This window comes from Rutilus rutilus (genome assembly GCF_951802725.1).
Source record: "Rutilus rutilus genome assembly, chromosome: 3".
In the NCBI taxonomy this organism is placed as follows: Eukaryota; Metazoa; Chordata; class Actinopteri; order Cypriniformes; family Leuciscidae; genus Rutilus; species Rutilus rutilus.
This window is the reverse complement of record NC_140211.1, coordinates 37,882,957-37,902,065: the sequence shown is the minus strand read 5'-3', so window position 1 is coordinate 37,902,065 and position 19,109 is coordinate 37,882,957.

Below are 19,109 nucleotides of genomic sequence, written 5' to 3'. Positions count from 1 at the left end.
TAACCTGCTGAAGGGTGAAAAGTTTCTCAATCGCTCTCCTCTCACTCTTTGCCAAAATGATAAATTTTATTCTCTTATTTAGCTGGGGCTGGAGAGGATGAGTAGCGATATCACTTTCCCCAAATGCATCTCCTAAATCGGTGACATTTCAGTCTCTCTCACTTCCTCTCCCTCTATTCCCATGGGCCAAATTTACAAAATCGGGTCATCCAGGATTTTTTTTTTTTTTTCGTAGTGTACTTTTATTCATCCATCAAAAAGCCTCTTGTGCTCTCCCAGAGGAGTCTCCCACCCCAGTAATGTACATTTGGATTTGTTTTCTTTTTTATGAGATACATTTAAAATCCAAGCCCACCTCATTGGCCCACCCCTCCCACACAGCCTCTCCCCCACGTCTCTCTTCTTCTCATTTTAGCAGACGGACAGGTTTATCTGTTAGGTGATTGGAGGCAGATGGAGGGAGATAAAGAGGAGAGACCAGATTAGGTCAAGGGTAAAGGAGAAGCGTCTCTGTTTAAAATAACCTCTGTCCTGCTCACTGTTGTAAAAGAAAATCAATTCTGTATCTCAGTCAGTCTTCAGCTTTAAATTAATTGTATTTTTAATTGTACATGTTCATTTTACACTCCTATTATATCTGCCCCTTGTTATTTATAGCCACTCTTTACTGTTTTACACACCAGCGATGGTTTCATTTTAAATGAATTGACGTTTTATATTAAAGTTAATTAAATTAATTGTGACCAAAGTTTCTATTTTTATTTGACCACCTTTTTGCGTAACACTTTGCATTTTTACTGATCTGAGTAATTTATGGGATTATTTGGGACAAAACTGGCTAAATCTATGCATCAATAAATGATTTTTGACTCATTTGGATAAATCTGATGTATTCAGAATTCAGGATAATTATTATTATTATTATTTTCCATCTATTGAATTGTCTAGTCACCAGTATAAAATATCACAAACTGAGTTACTGTTTGAGTGAATTTTTGGAACAGTAAGTGATGATGTAATGTCATAATTTTGATAAAATATAGTGAAAAATCACATGAAATGGGAAATTTGTATTAAGAATATTCTAGTGATTATCAATTAATTTTAAGATAGAAATGTTGCCATGCAAAAAAAAAAAAAAAAAAAAAAAAAAAAAAAAAAAACAACAACAATGTTGTCCTATGCAACAATCAGTGCATTTTATTGGACAGCAGGATAACTTACAACTTTTTTGAGCCTGTTTGTGTGTTATTGTTTTATGGTAATTGCATTCAGTCCATTTTATCTTTTAATTTACAAGTGATTCACCAAAGCTAAGGAGAATGTTTGGTCCACAAAATAAACTGCTTCAATTATTCACAGTAGGAAGTAGAAGTTGAGAAGCGAACCTGCACTGATCTCCATGAAATCTGCATAACTCAAACAAACAAAACAGTCTTTCTCCCACCTCATCTCAAATCCATTCGACCAAATGTAGTCAGTCTAGATTGGCCTATTCAACACAAACACAAACACACACACACACACACACACACACACACACACACACACACACACACACACACACAGAGAGAGAGAAAGAGATAGGAACATGGAATAATTTCACTGTAGAATAGTTGCTTGCAAAAAATGCTGACTCCAGTTCCTGTGAAGAACATGGAAGAGCTGTATGCTACATTAAAACAAAAAGCTAGTGGTCTTGCACTAAAAACAGGATATACAAAAGGAGCTCTGTGTGTTTGAAAAGCTGCTCAAAGAAGGAGAAGGTGGTCAAAAGTGATTTAGTGTTCAAGGTTCAAAGAGCACAATCTAGGATGTGCCAGTAAAGGTGTGACATTTGTGCTAAAAAAAAGGTCAGGTGTGTGATCAATCAAGCAGTTCTCACAGAGCCAAACCAGGCAGTTGTGTGATTTTCCCCTTTGTTTTCTCTGTTAAAAACAAAACAAAATGTAATTTATCCCTGTTGGCAAGCTGAATCCATCCAGCATCCATTACTCCAGTCTTCAGTGTCACATGATCAGAAATCAGGTAATATGGTAATTGAGATATTCTCTCTCTCTCTCTCTCTCTCTCTCTCTCTCTCTCTCTCTCTCTCTCTCTATCTCTCTCTCTCTCTCTCTCTCTCTCGCACACACTCACACATACACACACACACACACACACACACACACACACACACACACACACACACACACACACACACACACACACACACAAGTTCCATATTGTTCTGAATATAAGACAATGTTTTTTTTTTTCTTGGAAATACATCTGAAAAAATGGGTCTTATATTCGGGGTCAATAATACACCAGCAACAATGGGGAGTGCCAAAACTGTGTAAAACGAGTGTTTCCCCCAGGACTGATAAACGCAGTGGAGTCATCAAACAACTCTCATTAAGCAGCCCTCCGACTTCAGGGAGAAACAGCTGTCTTTTCAGCGCTATGTGATCGGACTAAGGAAAAACATTCATATCCCCTGGATCAGATAGGTAATTTAGATCAAACACCTGTGTTTTTTTTTTTACATGACAGCATCTGTCACTGTAAATAAAAATGATAACTTCAGGTTATTTTTATGGTAGCTATAAAGTGTTTATTTCTGAATCTGATTGCTGTTGGTACAATTTACCAGTAAAATTTAAATTTGAAATATGTATTTGTAATTACATATTTAATAAATATTTGGTCTTCAAAAAACCTTTTCACAAAAAGGTACACAAAAGGTCGTAATTTATTCAGGATCGTCTTATATTCGGAACAATACGGTAATGCTGTGTCAAGAAAACAATGCTTCATTTCTGGTCAGCTAAAGAGCTCTATCCTGTGTTAACCCATTTGTGGCCAAATGTTTCTGAATGGTTTCATGCATATAGTTGTGTTAATAGTGTCCTATGTTCTGCATTTATTTTCCCCATTTTTTTTCTTGAAAATCGTATTTGAATGTGCGGCAGCGATAGTTGCGAACACAAAAAAGCGGCATCTAGCTTATAATCTCTTGAATATGAAAACAACAAACAACAAATCCATTTGTCTTAACCCTTGTGTGCTGTTTGGGGTCTTTTTGACCCACATTTCTAACTTTCATTTCATGTGGATAACATGGATAATTTGACATGGTTTAGTGTACAATTTTTGCCCATCTTTTGGAAAATGCAGTTTTAAAAGTAACAAATTATCACTTTAACCAGTAGATGGCTGCAGAGCTCCACTATTTGCTATTTGACTAACTGAAAGACACCTTTTCACAAGTTTTTCCAGTTGTATTCATATCTACATATTATTAAATCACGATTATAACAATAAAAGTTACTTTTTGTCAAAGTTGGCATTTTTTGTACTGAAATAATGTTATATTATGATTAGAATCAAATTAATTTTGTCAATGGACAAAATTCATCATCTAAATCAGAAACAACACAGAACACACATAGACCGAAATTAAGTGGCATACTTTAAATGTGTAGAATTATATGAAAAAACAGATAATGAAGATTGAAATAAATGATGAACTCTACACTGTTAGAAAAATCTGTAGAAATTACAGTATTATTGGCAGCTACTTGCCAGTAACTTACTGTAGATTTAAATTTATGTCATTTACTGGCAACAATTTGTTCAAAATTAAATGAACATTAAACATTAACAAGTCTTTATCTTTACAGAATAAAACTAACATAACAGCCTCATCCAAAGCATTCTGGGAACTAAAATCTGAAGGAAAAAAAACAGAAAAAGGTTGATGAAGATTTCTGGTTCCCAGAATGCTTTGCATTAGATCGTTATTTTATAGTTTTATTCTGTAAAGACAAAGACTTGTTAATGTTTAATGTTCATTTAACTTTGAACAAACTGTTGCCAGTAAATAACATAAATTTAAATCTACAGTAAGTTACTGGCAAACAGCTGCATAACTACAGCAATTTTTTTACAGTGTAAAGACTCCAAATTTTCTCTTTGTAACATCCTGATCCGGTTTGATTCTAATCATAATGTAACATTATTGAAAAACTGATTTTTTTTTTTTTTTCTGTACAAAAACTGTTAAACTTTGACAAAAAGTACCTTTTATTGTTATAATTGTGATTTCATAATATGTAGATATGAATCTAACTGGAAAAACTTGTGAAAAGATGTCTTTTAGTTTTAAACGTTTAGTACTTTTAGAGCTCTGCAGCCATCTACTGGTTAAAGTGATTTTTTATTTATTTTACTTTTAATACTGCATTTTCAAAAATATGGGCAAAAAATCTTACACTAAACCATGAAATTTAGAAATGTGGGTCTTTTATAAGGTGAATTTTACATTAAATTAGTTTTGTACATTTATTTATACATTTTGTGGAGTAAAAATGTCCAAATGTGGGGTAAAAACATTAATAAACTGAGTAAAATTACATTTGTTTAAAAAACAAAACAATTATTTTGTTACAAAAAAAAAAAAAAAAATTGCCTGGGGTCTCTGAGAATATGTACTTGTAAGGCATTTGCCCACCGGCAACAATAGTTGCCATTTGGACTTTTGACTAAGTATACAAAAAATTCTTGCAATCCTTTATTTGGTTGTTTGCTTGCATGTCATTGAGACATAAAACATGGATAACATCTAGAAAAATACTTACAAAAGGAAAATGACAACTATAACCTGCGGCAACCATAGTTCACTTCTCAGTACATCGTAAGGTAGCACTGTCACATATGAAATTATAAGGCCAGGCAGAAAGAAAGAACAACACATTTTCATGTCAATATGCTCAAGGACTGGACCTCCAAATAGCTAACAGAAGAACTATGGATCTTTCCTCGAAGAAGATGATGGTGAGCAGTTGTTTTTCTCTGTAAATGCAGGTATTTTATTGGTGAAGAGCTTGACACTCAAATAGGCCTTAGATTCCTGGAGATGTCTGTTGAGTAATTACTTTATTTTCAAGACATACCATCAAGCCCTCCAGTAGTTGAATAACATGGATGAAACAAATGTCAGTGTAACTAGGCTGGCACCTCTTACTACACCGTAAAAAAGCGGTAATATTCCGGCAGCTGGGGTGGCAGAAAAAACAACCCGTAAAATTACAGAAAATAACCAACACGTAAAATTACAGTAATTTTCCTTTATTTAAATCCCCGTAAAAAAAAAACGGTAATATTCCGGCAGCTGGGGTGCCAGAAAAAAACCCGTAAAATTACAGAAAATAACCAACACGTAAAATTACAGTAATTTTCCTTTATTTAAATCCCCGTAAAAAAAAACGGTAATATTCCGGCAGCTGGGGTGCCAGAAAGAACCCCGTAAAATTACAGAAAATAACCAACACGTAAAATTACAGTAATTTTCCTTTATTCAAAAAAAAAAAAAAAATGCTGTAATTTTACATAAAATGTTCTGTATTTTGAGCTTTTTAATGTTTAATCCAACAATATACCAATATAGCAATTAGTACAACTCGTTTTAGTTCATAACTACAACAATACACCAATATAAAAATGTCAACAGATAGATTACAAAAACAAAAACAAATAATTAAATACTCAGATTTGTCACTTTTCCAAAATAAATACTCCATCCATTCAAAGTCCGCAATTTTGTTAATCAGTGAAAGCACCTTTGGACTGACTGCCAGTTGCTTTCTTGATGTGCTCTTTTCTACTTTTGATACCTTCTCTGGGTTAATCTTGAAAAGGCATCTGTCAAAGAAAAAAAGAAAGAAAGAAACCTCAGTAATAAATCAATTGTATAATAGACTGTATAATATGCTCTTAATATATTGGCAATAAAAGTAGCAGAATAGTGGGAATTTGCACAAGGGATGCTTGTAGTGGACATTGGCAACAAAGATGTGCATGTGAGAGGGTGTTTTGTGTGAGAGAGACTGTATGTTGTGAGTGTGTGTATGTTGAGAGAGTGTGTGAGGGTGTGTGAGAGTGAGTGTGTATGTGAGTGTGAGAGAGTGAGGATGAGTGAGAGAGAGTGTATGTGAGGATGTGGGTGAGAGTGAGTGTGAGGATGTGGGTGTGAGACTGAGCGTATGAGAGGCTGTGGGTGAGAGAGTGAGAGAGAGGATGTGTGTGAGAGTGTATGCCAGGATGTGTGTGAGGATGTGTGTGAAAGGGTGAGTGTGAGGATGTGTGTGAGAGTGAGCGTATGAGAGGATGTGGGTGAGAGAGTGAGAGAGAGGATGTGTGAGAGAGAGTGTATGTGAGGATGCGTGTGAGAGAGTGAGTGTGAGGATGTGTGTGAGAGAGTGAGTGTGAGGATGTGTGTCAGAGAGTGAGCGTATAAGAGGATGAGTGTGAGAGAGTGAGTGTGAGGATGTGTGTGAGAGTGAGCGTATAAGAGGATGTGTGTGAGAAAGTGAGTGTGAGGATGTGTGTGAGAGAGTGAGCGTATAAGAGGATGTGTGTGAGAGAGTGAGCATATAAGAGGATGTGGGTGAGAGTGAGTGTGAGGATGTGTGTGAGAGAGTGAGTGTGAGGATGTGTGTCAGAGAGTGAGCGTGTAAGAGGATGAGTGTGAGAGAGTGAGTGTGAGGATGTGTGTGAGAGAGTGAGCGTATAAGAGGATGTGTGTGAGAGAGTGAGCATATAAGAGGATGTGGGTGAGAGAGTGAGCGCTTGAGAGGATGTGGGTGAGAGAGTGAGTGTGAGGATGTGTGAGAGAGAGTGTATGTGAGGATGCGTGTGAGAGAGTGAGTGTGAGGATGTGTGTGAGAGAGTGAGCGTATAAGAGGATGTGCGTGAGAGAGTGAGCGTATGTGAGGATGTGGTGAGAGAGTGAGTGTGAGGATGTGTGTGAGAGAGTGAGCATATAAGAGGATGTGTGTGAGAGAGTGAGCGTATGAGAGGATGTGGTGAGAGAGTAAGTGTGAGGATGTGTGTCAGAGAGTGAGCGTGTAAGAGGATGAGTGTGAGAGAGTGAGTGTGAGGATGTGTGTGAGAGAGTGAGCGTATAAGAGGATGTGTGTGAGAGAGTGAGCATATAAGAGGATGTGGGTGAGAGAGTGAGCGCTTGAGAGGATGTGGGTGAGAGAGTGAGTGTGAGGATGTGTGAGAGAGAGTGTATGTGAGGATGCGTGTGAGAGAGTGAGTGTGAGGATGTGTGTGAGAGAGTGAGCGTATAAGAGGATGTGCGTGAGAGAGTGAGCGTATGTGAGGATGTGGTGAGAGAGTGAGTGTGAGGATGTGTGTGAGAGAGTGAGCATATAAGAGGATGTGTGTGAGAGAGTGAGCGTTTGAGAGGATGTGGTGAGAGAGTAAGTGTGAGGATGTAGGTGTGAGAGTGACACATAATTGATTAGTTCACGTCCTGAGTCGTTCGTTCATCAAGTGACAGCGCGGTGTTCCCGAGTCATATGAAAGGTTCGTTCAAATTGAACGAATCGTTCATGACCGACCCATCACTAAGCTCCTCATTCATGAGGCGGGTTGGAGTTACAGTTTTTCTCGATTGTTTACACACATTTTCTGAAAGCATGCCTCATATTCTCAGAACTCTACACACAAATTAGAAAACACACACACACACAAAACCCCTCAATTCTCCTGCAAAATGAAACTTTACTTTCAAAACAATGTTATTTCTTCTCAAAATGGTATTTTGTTTTCAAATGACACACACAGACCATCATATGAATAGACATTTATAAGAACCAGCTGGACACTGATGTGCTCAATGTAAAACACTATGATGAATGGAAAACACTTCTTCTCCATTCATCATAATGACTTAGGCCTTTTTTTTTTTGTTCAGTGTTACACTTACTACAGACAGTACATACATAAGTGTGTTGTAAAATATTTGAATATTGCTTTTATACTCAGAACACACAAATACACGGTAACAAAAATATTTTATTTTTCCCACAAAAACAATCTACACAGTGTACATCCCAACCAACACAAAGTTGTACATACAGTGGTCTACATACAAAACAACAGAAGAATTGACTGCATACAGTTACAGTAAAAAAAAAAAAAAAAAAAAAAAAAAAATCCATTGCTCCATTGAAGAGCTCACCTGTTGCTCTTTTATGCTAAAACTCTGATTGCTAATTGTAAAACTGTGTGACGGGTGTTTGCCCATGTGATGAGTCAGTGTGCATATTTGAATGGCAGTGTGTTCCCTGTGAAAACAAGAGATTTTCTGCATGAAAATTGTGCCAAAAGCAGAGAATTGTGTGTAGTGTTTTGAAAAAAGTGTGTTTTAGATCTGCAGTTTTAGTGTAAAGCAGGAATTGTGCTTGTAGTTTAGCATAATTGATTCAGGGGGTTGGTGAATGAGTTGCATGTTGTGGTCATTGTGTCTCAAGTACCAGTATTTGTGTGTAAACAATTGAGAAAAACTGTAAGAGGTTTGACTGACAGGTCCAACGGAGTCAAGCAGTTTAGTCACAACCTCTTTTTCTTTTCATTGGTTAAATAACGTTACTTGAAAACCCCATAGACAGAAGTAAAGGGTGACGTATTGATTAACGTATCCAACCTCGCCTCGGAAAACGGCCATTTTTAGCTTTAAGACGACACCTACGACTAATATATAACTTAATTACATATTACAGGGCAAGTGGAATATAGAGGCTTCGTTAAATCATCGAAAAAAATAGCGCTATTCGTCGAAGGCTGTTTGGCAAATAACGTTAACGTTAAGTTCCCTTACGAGAACGTTCTCTCGTACTGCGTTGTAAACGCTGTGGGAAAACTCCTTTTCTCGAGAATATTGAAGCCTTTATTTTAAAACGCATTGCAACTGCACAGCGAGAACATCATAGCTTGCGCGAGTGCGCTGATTGGCTGTGCTGCGGCAACTGCACAAACCTATGGCGAACGAGCAGAAGCGTGCGATCCAATAGGAGCGCTTGGCGCCCTGCCAGACTCAAGCGCGCCAATTTACACGTGACAGGAGAGTATAAATTGAGAGAAAATTCGCCATGCGACAGATCTATCTCTTTCAGCTTTGAGACTCACCTCGTCGCTGATTTCTCCGGATTAGAAGCCGCCTCGCCGTAGAACAGCCTCTCAGCGGAACAGCTTTGCGCCGTCGGCAGACTTCGCCAGCATGCGTTTCCCTGTGGCATCCGGCGAATATCCTTTTTACAAAGCAACTTCTAAAAGAGCAAGTCGCTGTTTTTAACAGCGCGAAGCGCGTTGTTTCAAATGCCGCTTCCCATCTGCGATTCCTGCGGGGTTCCCCTGCACGTATCAGACCGACACACCCAGTGCGCTATCTGTCTCGGCCCTGAGCACGCCGATGCAGCGCTCACTAAAGGCGTCTGTCATCTCTGTGACAGTATGCCTGTGTCTGTCCTCCGATCCAGACTCGCTCTCGCTACTTCAGAGAGTGAGCCCGCCCACCTTCCGTCTTCAGTGCCCCGCGAGCCCCGTAGGAAGAAGTGGCGTGATCAGAGGATCTCTAAACGCGATGATTTCAGCGCGTGCATGCCGGGTCCTTCCCCGCGTGCATCGCCTACACCTCCCTCTCCAGTTCGGTTCGTCAGAAGCGACCAACGCCCCTCTGTTGCAGCGGCGGGACTCGTTTTCCTTTGGCGGATCTGCTGAGGAACTGGATGACGCACTTTCAGTGGCGGCATCTGAGAGTGAGGATTGGTCGGGCTCCGTGGACCGCGCCCCTCCCTCACAGAGCGATCGTCTCGACTCCAGAGCGAGCATTGACGCCGAACTCTTCCGTGTCATGTCTCGCGCTGTCGACAAACTGGGTCGCGACTGGCTTTCACCAGCTGAACCTGCCAGATGCTGCCTCGACGAGTGGTACATGCCGGGGCGCCAGACAGCCCCTCGCCAGCGCGCCGCTCCATTTCTCCCTGAGGTCCACGAAGAGCTCACAAAGAGCTGGCGTGCGCCCTTTTCAGCGTGTTTGCGCTCTTCTTCCTCTACCACGCTCTCCACTGTTGACGGCGCTGAGGAAAAGGGCCATGTGAAACTCCCGCCACTTGAGGAAGTTGGAGGTCAAAAGCGGTGCACCCGTCCAAGCCGTGCAGGACTACTTCGGCTATGGCCAACCGCGCTTATTCTGCCGCCGGTCAAGCCGCCTCTGCACTACATGCCATGGCGACCCTTCAGGTGTTCCAGGCTAAGCTCCTCCGCGCTATGGACGAGTCAAGCCCTGACCCGGAAACCATCAGAGACCTCAGAAGTGCTACAGACTTGGCGCTACGGGCAACGAAGACCACCGCTCAGGCCATAGGCCGCAATATGGCCAGCCTGGTAGTTTTGGAGTGCCACTTATGGCTGAATTTGACTGAGATCAGGGACGTGGACATGACCGCCTTCCTCGACTCACCGGTCTCCACAACTGGTCTCTTCAGCCCATCGGTCAGCGGCTTCGCTGAGTGCTTCACCGAGGCCCAAAAGGCTTCCAGTGCTATGAAGCAGTTCCTCCCGAAGCGCTCCAGTTCGGCTTCACGGCGCCCCAAGAGCACGCCACAGCCACAAAAGACAGCAATGCAGGTCCATCAGCCCCGCCCAGCGGCTGAAACCAGCCAGCGTCTGAAGCCAGCGAAACGGTACCCGTTCCCTAAGCGCCAGGGCCCTCGGCCGAAGCTCACGCTCGACCATGAGCCCAAAAAGCCGTCCTAGCCGGCAGAAAGAGGGGTTTATGTCCCACCGCGGCCGGACCAGCCCCGAAGACCGCTCGAGTGCTTCTCACAGCCCCCTCTTCAGTTCAGGCGGCTTGAGCAGTATTAAATGCAGAACATGGGCCTGTCATCTGTCACGCACCCCTGCACCCAAACACTGTTTTAAAGGAGAACTCCGGTCAATTTTAACATTGAGCTCATTTTTTTGTACATTTGGAGTGCTGTCAATACAGAGAACAACGACAAAAATCGGTGTTGCCTACACCGAGTTATTCTATTTTTAAAATTTGCACCCTATTGACTTCAATGGGGCAAGTAGTAAGCCTGCTTTTTAGCCTCTTAACATCCTTTAAGTGTCATTACAAGTGCACAGAAAATGTGAGTGATTCCTTCCGAGTGAACACGAGTGGATCTGACTGCAGTAGATGTTAGAGATATTAATAAAAATGAAGTTAATTCAGCCAGCGCTCATACCTTTGTTTACATCCTGTTTTCGGTGGAAGGCCATAGTAATCGATTGTCGAGTTCACGCGCGTTGATCATAGGTACTAAACCTATGCGCGTGAACTCGACAATCGATTACTATGGCCTTCCACCGAAAACAGGATGTACACAAAGGTATGAGCGCTGGCTGAATTAACTTCATTTTTATTAATATCTCTAACATCTACAGCAGTCAGATCCACCCGTGTTCACTCGGAAGGAATCACTCACATTTTCTGTGCACTTGTAATGACACTTAAAGGATGTTAAGAGGCTAAAAAGCAGGCTTACTACTTGCCCCATTGAAGTCAATAGGGTGCAAATTTTTAAAATAGAATAACTCGGTGTAGGCAACACCGATTTTTGTCGTTGTTCTCTGTATTGACAGCACTCCAAATGTACAAAAAAATGAGCTCAATGTTAAAATTGACCGGAGTTCTCCTTTAACAGCGGCCCAGACAAAGTACAAATCGAGCGAATTCTCTCACATAAACCCACGGCGGTCTGGGCGTTCCACCGTCAGATGTGATTTTACCTCTGGCTCATCGGGCTCTGGCTTGGCAGGCCATCCCCGGAGTCTCAGATTGGGTGATGAACATTATAAAGCGTGGCTACTTGCTTCAGTTCGCCCGCAGACCACCTAGCCCAATACTGATTTCTGAGTGGCTTTGTGCTTCACTTTATACTTGCATATCATTTTAGACCCGACGCTCCGGTCTGTGATATTCAGACTACTCTGTGATAGTCCCGGGGCTCCCTGGATTCTCAGAGTAGTCACAAGCGAATAGCACAGCATTTTAAAATGGGTTCCCACAGCGTTTACAATGCAGTACGAGAGAACGTTTTCGTAAGGGAACGTACTTGGTTACTTACGTAACCTTGCTTCCCTTAGAGATAAGGGAACGAGTACTGCGTTGCCTTGCCGTGCTATTTCGCTCATATCAGGTGTTTCGCTTCAGTCGATATAGACCTGTCATATGGCGAATTTTCTCTCAATTTATACTCTCCTGTCACGTGTAAATTGGTGCGCTTGAGTCTGGCAGGGCGCCAAGCGCTCCTATTGGATTGCGCGCTTCTGCTCATTCGCCATAGGTTTGTGCAGTTGCCGCAGCACAGCCAATCAGCTCACTCGTGCGAGCTATGATGTTCTCGCTGTGCGGCTGCAATGCATTTTAAAATAAAGGCTTCAATATTCTCAAGAAAAGGAGTTTTCCCACAGCGTTTACAACGCAGTACTCGTTCCCTTATCTCTAAGGGAACCGAGGTTACGTAAGTAACCAAGTACGTTTTCCCTCAGGTGGAAAAATAGTTGGTAATAAAATGCAACAGAAATCCTAAAAATTACAAAACTATGAAGTAGGACTTGGCTAAAATGAAACAAAAAGAAGAAGAAAAAACGTCTCAGGTTACGTATGTAACCCTGGTTCCCTGAGAGGGAACGAGACGCTGCGTCGAGATGCGGTGGGAACGCCCTGCGTGATTGCGTCGTGAAGCACGTGTATAATCAGTCCAATGGAAAGACGAGACGTCATAGGCAGGTGACGTCATCGACCAGGAAGCTATAAAGCACCCCTGAAAACAGACCGCGACAGCTTCTGAAAAGCCAAAGCAAGTCGATCACAGGCATGCAGGGAGTATGGCAAGGCGACGCAGCGTCTCGTTCCCTCTCAGGGAACCAGGGTTACATACGTAACCTGAGACGTTCCCTTTCAAGGGAACTCGAGCTGCGTCGAGACGCGGTGGGAACCCTATACCCACGACGCCATATGACAAATGCCTGTTCTGTATGAAGACCATGCGCACACTATGAAACAAGCACCCTAGACCCTGGAGTGGAGCCTAGGACCAAGTTATAAATCTAACAAATGTATGCGGTGAGGACCAGCCTGCCGCATTACAGATGTCATAGAGTGAAACTCCTGATAATAAAGCCTTAGAGGCCTCCATACTCCTGGTAGAATGGGCCGGGACAGCCAAAGGTGAAGGCTGTCCGGCCGCTTCATAAGCAAGTGAGATAACCTCAACTACTCACTTGCTCATTATCTGTTTAGATGCAGGGCAACCCAACTAGGTAACCCGAAGCAGACAAATAATTGCTCTTATACATACGCCACAGGGAGCTCTGTGGACATAAGCATCCAAAGCCCGGACAGGGCATAACAGATTAAGTTTTTCCTGATCTGGGGTATTAAGGTGGAGGACAGAAGGCCTGCAGCACAAAAGACCCACAAATTTAATAGGGACCTAGGAATACAACCCGGCAAGGGGTGAGGAAAGACTACCACCATACCAGGTGCAAATCCAAGTACGTGTAGGCCTCAGCCTCATGTACCACGGAGAAGATGAAATAAGGACCTCTCCTCAGAGATAACCCAGCAAAGAAACATTCATTGCAGAAATCAAGTACTGTACCATAGGGCAGATAGCAAGATTCAGAAGGCGTTCTCCGCACCAGGCAGAGAACAGTTTCCATTTCAATGCATATTCAGTCTTCTCGTGGAGGGAGCTCTAGACTGGAGTATGGTCTCCACGACCTCAGTCGAGAGACCTGAATCTATGAGCTGGGCCCCCTCAGAGACCGAGCCCACAGTATCCATAACTCCAGATGAGTGTAACTCCCGGGAGCAAAGATATCGGGAAATGCGTACAGGTGAAGCCTCAACTACACCTTATACGTTGCATCCAGTTCAAGCAGAGCTGGACGCGTCAGGGAGAACCACATAGAGCAATGCGTTGTATAAAACGATGCGAAAGGTAGACTTGAGTCTTGACCGAAGTTCTCCCAAAGGAGCTCCACCACCTCGGGGTGAAGTCTCCATTCCCCGGGCCTCAGCCCCTGCCTCAACAGGATATCTGCTCTGATATACGAGACCATCAGTGCGTTGTCCAGAAGGACAAGCACATGGTGACCTCTCAGGTCTGGCAGGAAGTATTTGAGAGCTCGAAATACTGCCATCATTTCTAGCCGATTTATGTGCCAAGAACGTTGATGGTCCCAAAGACCTTTCGCCGAGTGGCCACTCATGACCGCCCCCCATCCCGTGAGGGAAGCATCCGTCGAAAGCATACGCGTCGATAAGAAGCCCCCAGCACTGGGCCCTGGGTGAGGAACCAAGGTTTCTTCCACATGACCAAGGCACGAAGGCATCGCCGCGTGACCTTGATCATGCAAAACGGATTTCCCCTCGGAGAAAACCCCTTGGTCCTGAGCCACCACTGCAGAGGTCTCATGTACAGAAGGCCAAAAGAGATATGTTGGACGCAGCTGCCATGAGCCCCAACAGTCTCTGAAACTGTTTCACAGTGAGTGACTGGCCTAGTTTTACCCCCTTTATGGCTGTGAGATAAAACACCCGGAAAAGTGGTCCTCTGAGCTGGGAGGAGCACACTCTTCTTGGTGTTGAGCCACAACCCCAACCTCTTTAAGTGAGACAGAACGACATCTCGATGCCGAACTGCCATCTGCTCGGACTGAGCTAAAATCAACCAAATGTCGAGATAATTCAACACGTGAATGCCCTGGAGTCTCAGAGGAGCCAGAGCAGCATCCACGCATTTTGTAAAGGTGCGGGGTGATAAACCTAGGCCAAAGGGAATAACCTGATACTGGTATGCTTCGCCCCCGAAAGCAAACCTCAGGAACCTCCTGTGATGAGGATGGATAGATACATGGAAGTACACGTCCTTCAAGTCTATTGTGACAAACAAGTCCTCGGACTGAGACTGTGACACAATTATATATAGCGTAAGCATACTTTGAACTTGAGATTCTGAAGCCTGTTGTTTAATTGACGCAGGTCTAGAATAGGACGCAACCCCTCATCCTCTTTCGGAACAATGAAGTAATGGCTGTAAAACCCTGACTGTCTGATGGGAGGAGGAACCCCTTCTATAGCTCCTTTTGCAGAAGTGTCAGTACTTCCTGCTCCATAAGCAGAGCCTGCTCGGGGTCCACCACTGTGGGGAGGACCTCTAGAAATCTGGGCGGATGAGAACCAAACTCAATTCTGAAGCCCTTTTCTATAGTGTGCAGGACCCACTGAGAAATATGTGGCAGTAGTTTCCACGCTGCCAGAAATTCTAATAGGGGAACCAGTCTCTCGAGACTGGCCTCTGGATTTGGTTGAACAGTCACCTTGGTGCCCTGAAGCGGCGAACCGGCAGGGAACAACCGAACTGACCGTTCTACGCCCCTCCTCGGAGAATCGTATGGGGACGCTGACACCTCGGTGCCCTGAACGGAGAACCGGCAGGGAACAACCGAACTGGCAGCGCTGCGACCCTCCTCAGAGAGTCGCACCCCAGAGGGTGCCGAGGAGAAACGATTTCTCAAAACCGTCCCTGCCCCGGAGGAACCTTCAGAAGCCTGATAGCCTCAGCGTCACGACTTCTTGTCTAAGTTTTATTAGAGATAACGACAGTCCTCAGATCTTGCCTACCTCTAACTAGCTTTGTTCCTACGACCCTCCTCGGAGGATCGTTGGAAAAAGCAGGCACCTCAGTGCCCTGAAACGGCGAACCGACAGGGAAACCGAACTGACTGCTCTACGACCCTCCTCGGAGGATCGTTTGGGGACGCTGACACCTCGGTATCCTGAAACGGCGAACCGGCAGGAAAACCGAACTGGCAACATTGCGACCCTCCTCAGAGAGTCGCACCCCAGAGGGCGCCGAGGAGAAACGATTTCTCAAAACCGTCCCTACCCCGGAGGGGACCACCCTCAGAAGCCTGCAGCCTCGGCGTCAGGGCTTCTTCTTCCAAGATATTTTAGAGATAAAACAGTCCTCAGATCTTGCATATCTCTAACTGGCTAGACTGCGACCGCCACCCAAGTCACCTTCGATTGTGGATGAACCCGAATGGCGAATCTCTGTTTTGCCACACTCTATGCTGCGAGGAGCTTAGTAGGCTGAGACTGCTCCCGCCCAGCAGTCTCAGGAACATTAGATCGGTGAGGAAGAAACCTCTGGAACGCCGCTGAAGAGTTATTTCTTCGTTTTTTTGAAAGCGGAGCGTCCAGAAGAACAGATATATTTTAATTTCTCTTTACATCAGAAAAAAACTATACATATATATATATATACATATAAATATATATCACTCCGTGGCCACCAGCAGGAAACAACCGAACTGACAGCGCTGCAACCCTCCTCAGAGAGTCGCCACCCAGAGGACGCCGAGAAGAAACGATTTCTCAAAACCGTCCCTCCCCGGTATAGTTTATCTGTTGCACGACGCAATTCTCGAATAGCGTCAGTGGTGTTACATCCTCGCATTCATCCATGTCCTTATATACTTTACCTACCAGTGCTACCTAACAATATTTATCTAATATTTATGATGGCTGGTGGGTAACATCGGGGTTATGATGACGACCCGGGAGAGAGATAGCTCGCAAGCGTCTCTTTAACCCGAGGCACTGTCATACCATGATACTTTATACCCATAACATTACTATAGTAGAAGTTTAGGGATAAACACAAATAGAAACCGGTTTATTCCACGATCTCGACACCTCAGTGTGGAGATAGGGAAAAAACGGCACTCCCCGACGAGGAGGCTGAGATATAGAGTTCTCTTACGAGAGTTCTCTCGTACTGCGTCTTAGCTAAGACGCTGCGGGAAAAGTCTCTTTTCACGAATATTGAAGCAAAAAATTATCCTTAATTTTAATATTTGTAAAACGCATTTGCAGCAGTATGCAGCCATAGGCAAGACGGCTCGTTTGCTTATTGGCTGTTCTACTAGCAAATGCATAAGCCTATCGAGCGCAGGCTGATGCAACATCAGACCAATGAGGCCACTTCCCGCCGACGCGGGCGTGGCCTAGCCCTATAAAGGTAGCTCGAGAAGGCTGACTCACTGATTTTTCATCTCTTCAGCGAACCTCTCACATCGCTGGATCTCGGATAGAAGCAAGCGTCGTCTGAGTGCAAGCACATCAGCGGGACGAGCCATCTGAAGTCGCTGGCCTTCGCCGCCTTCCACTGCCGTACCTGCTGCGCTTTCCGGCGCTCATATCCTTTTCTGTTCCTCTGTGTGTGTGTGTGTGTTCGCCCCGCGACACACACTCGTAAAAGAGCTCGCGTCTTTTTCAAGACGCCCTCCCTTTCCTAGAGGATCTCGCAGCTCTCGCGCTCGCTGGCGGCGACTGCCCCCACTCCGAGCCAATTGTCTATGGTGACTCTGAGGACTCACCTGGCATCCTTCTCCGAGGCTGCTCCTCCTGAAAGCGGACGGTCGGGGTTAGTTTTTCTTTACGTTACAAGAAAAACTACCCTGCCTCTGCGCGTCATTCACCGGCGAAAGGAGAAAAGTGTGTTCGTTGTGTACTGGCCTCTTTTCTCTTACATTTCCCAGTTCCCTGTCGGCGACAGGAAATGTCATTTGCAGCAAGCGTACGCCTGCTAGCAAACGCTGAAGAATGTTGACGCTCAACGCAGCCAAAAACCTGTATTCCCCTGTGGCTCAGTGGTGGAGTGTTAGGTTTTTCGCACGGACGACTGTGGTTCGATTCCCGGTCTGGCCGCATATAATTATGCCGCTAATGCTTCGCTCTGTCACTCCCCTGAGGGCGACTGCAGAGGTGCATTTTTGCAGCCAGCAAGCGCGTGGTACCCGCTTGCCTGCAACCGAACACCGTTTCTATGGTTCCCGTGCGTCACTGGCGAAAAGAGGATGGAGTGCTTTAGCCCCGCTGAGACCGGGCGTTATCCTCTCTTCTCACATTCTGGCACTTTTCAGGCGTCTGAAAATGTCAGTATTGCATGTTGTGCTACACGCATACCTGCAAATGAACGCTAGTGTGTTTAAGGGCAGACCGTTATATGGCCTGTGGTCAGAACGGGAGAAGCTCCGACACATCAACTGTCTGGAAATGCTGGCAGTAGAAAACGCGCTGATACGTTTTCGTCCCCATATCAAGGGCCATCACGTCTTAGTCCGTTCGGACAACATGTCTGTGGTGTCCTACATAAATCGCCAGGGCGGTCTCAGATCCCGAGATCTGTACAGGTTGGCGGAACGCCTCCTGGTATGGGCTCAGCACAACTTGCGCTCGCTGAAAGCAGCTCATGTGCTTGGGATACAGAATGTGGGTCCAGACAGGCTGTCCAGGAACAACATTCCCGCGGGTGAATGGTCTCTACACCCACAAACAGTCCAGCTGCTGTGGGAGAGATTTGGCAGAGCGGAAGTGGACCTCTTCGCGTCCAGCGAAAACGCTCACTGCCCCGCGTTCTTTTCCAAGAGCGAAAGCGCGCTGTCCCAGAGGTGGCCGCGCTGCCCGCTCTATGCCTTTCCCCCCGTCTCCCTCCTTCCAGAGGTGATAGAACGAGTGAGGGAAACGAAATGCTCAGTGCTGCTTGTAGCACCACTCTGGAGGAACCAACCTTGGTTTCCAGAGCTGATGCAGTTAGCAGACACTGCCCCATGGCCGGTGCCATTGAGAAGGGACCTTCTCTCGCAGGCCAGGGGCTCGATTTGGCACCCTCAACCAAAGTTGTGGGCCCTACACGTATGGGCTCTCAACGGTTACCCGCTGATTTCTCAGTAGGATTGCTAAATACTATCACTCAGGCTAGAGCACTGTCGACTCGACGGCTCTTTGCCTCAAAGTGGTCGGTATTCTCCAGTTGGTGTGTGGCTCGGGGATGCTCACCCCTCGACTGTGAGGTAACGGAGGTTCTCTCCTTCCTTCAAGAGCTGTTGGATAAGGGCAGAGCCCCATCCACGCTCAAAGTATATGTGGCGGCTATCGCAGCGTTCGCTGAGACAACGTTCGGTCAGTCGATAGGAAGGAACGATTTGGTCATCCGCTTCCTCAGGGGAGCTAGGAGACTGAACCCTCCCAGACCCCCGTCGGTTCCTGTTTGGGACCTCTCTACGGTTCTGGAGACCATGAAAGGTTCCCCTTTCGAGCCCATCCAGACCATTAGTCTCAAACATCTGTCATTTAAGACAGTGTTTTTGCTGGCCCTTGCTTCAGTGAAGCGCATAGGGGACCTGCACGCGCTCTCGGTGAGCCCGTCGTGTCT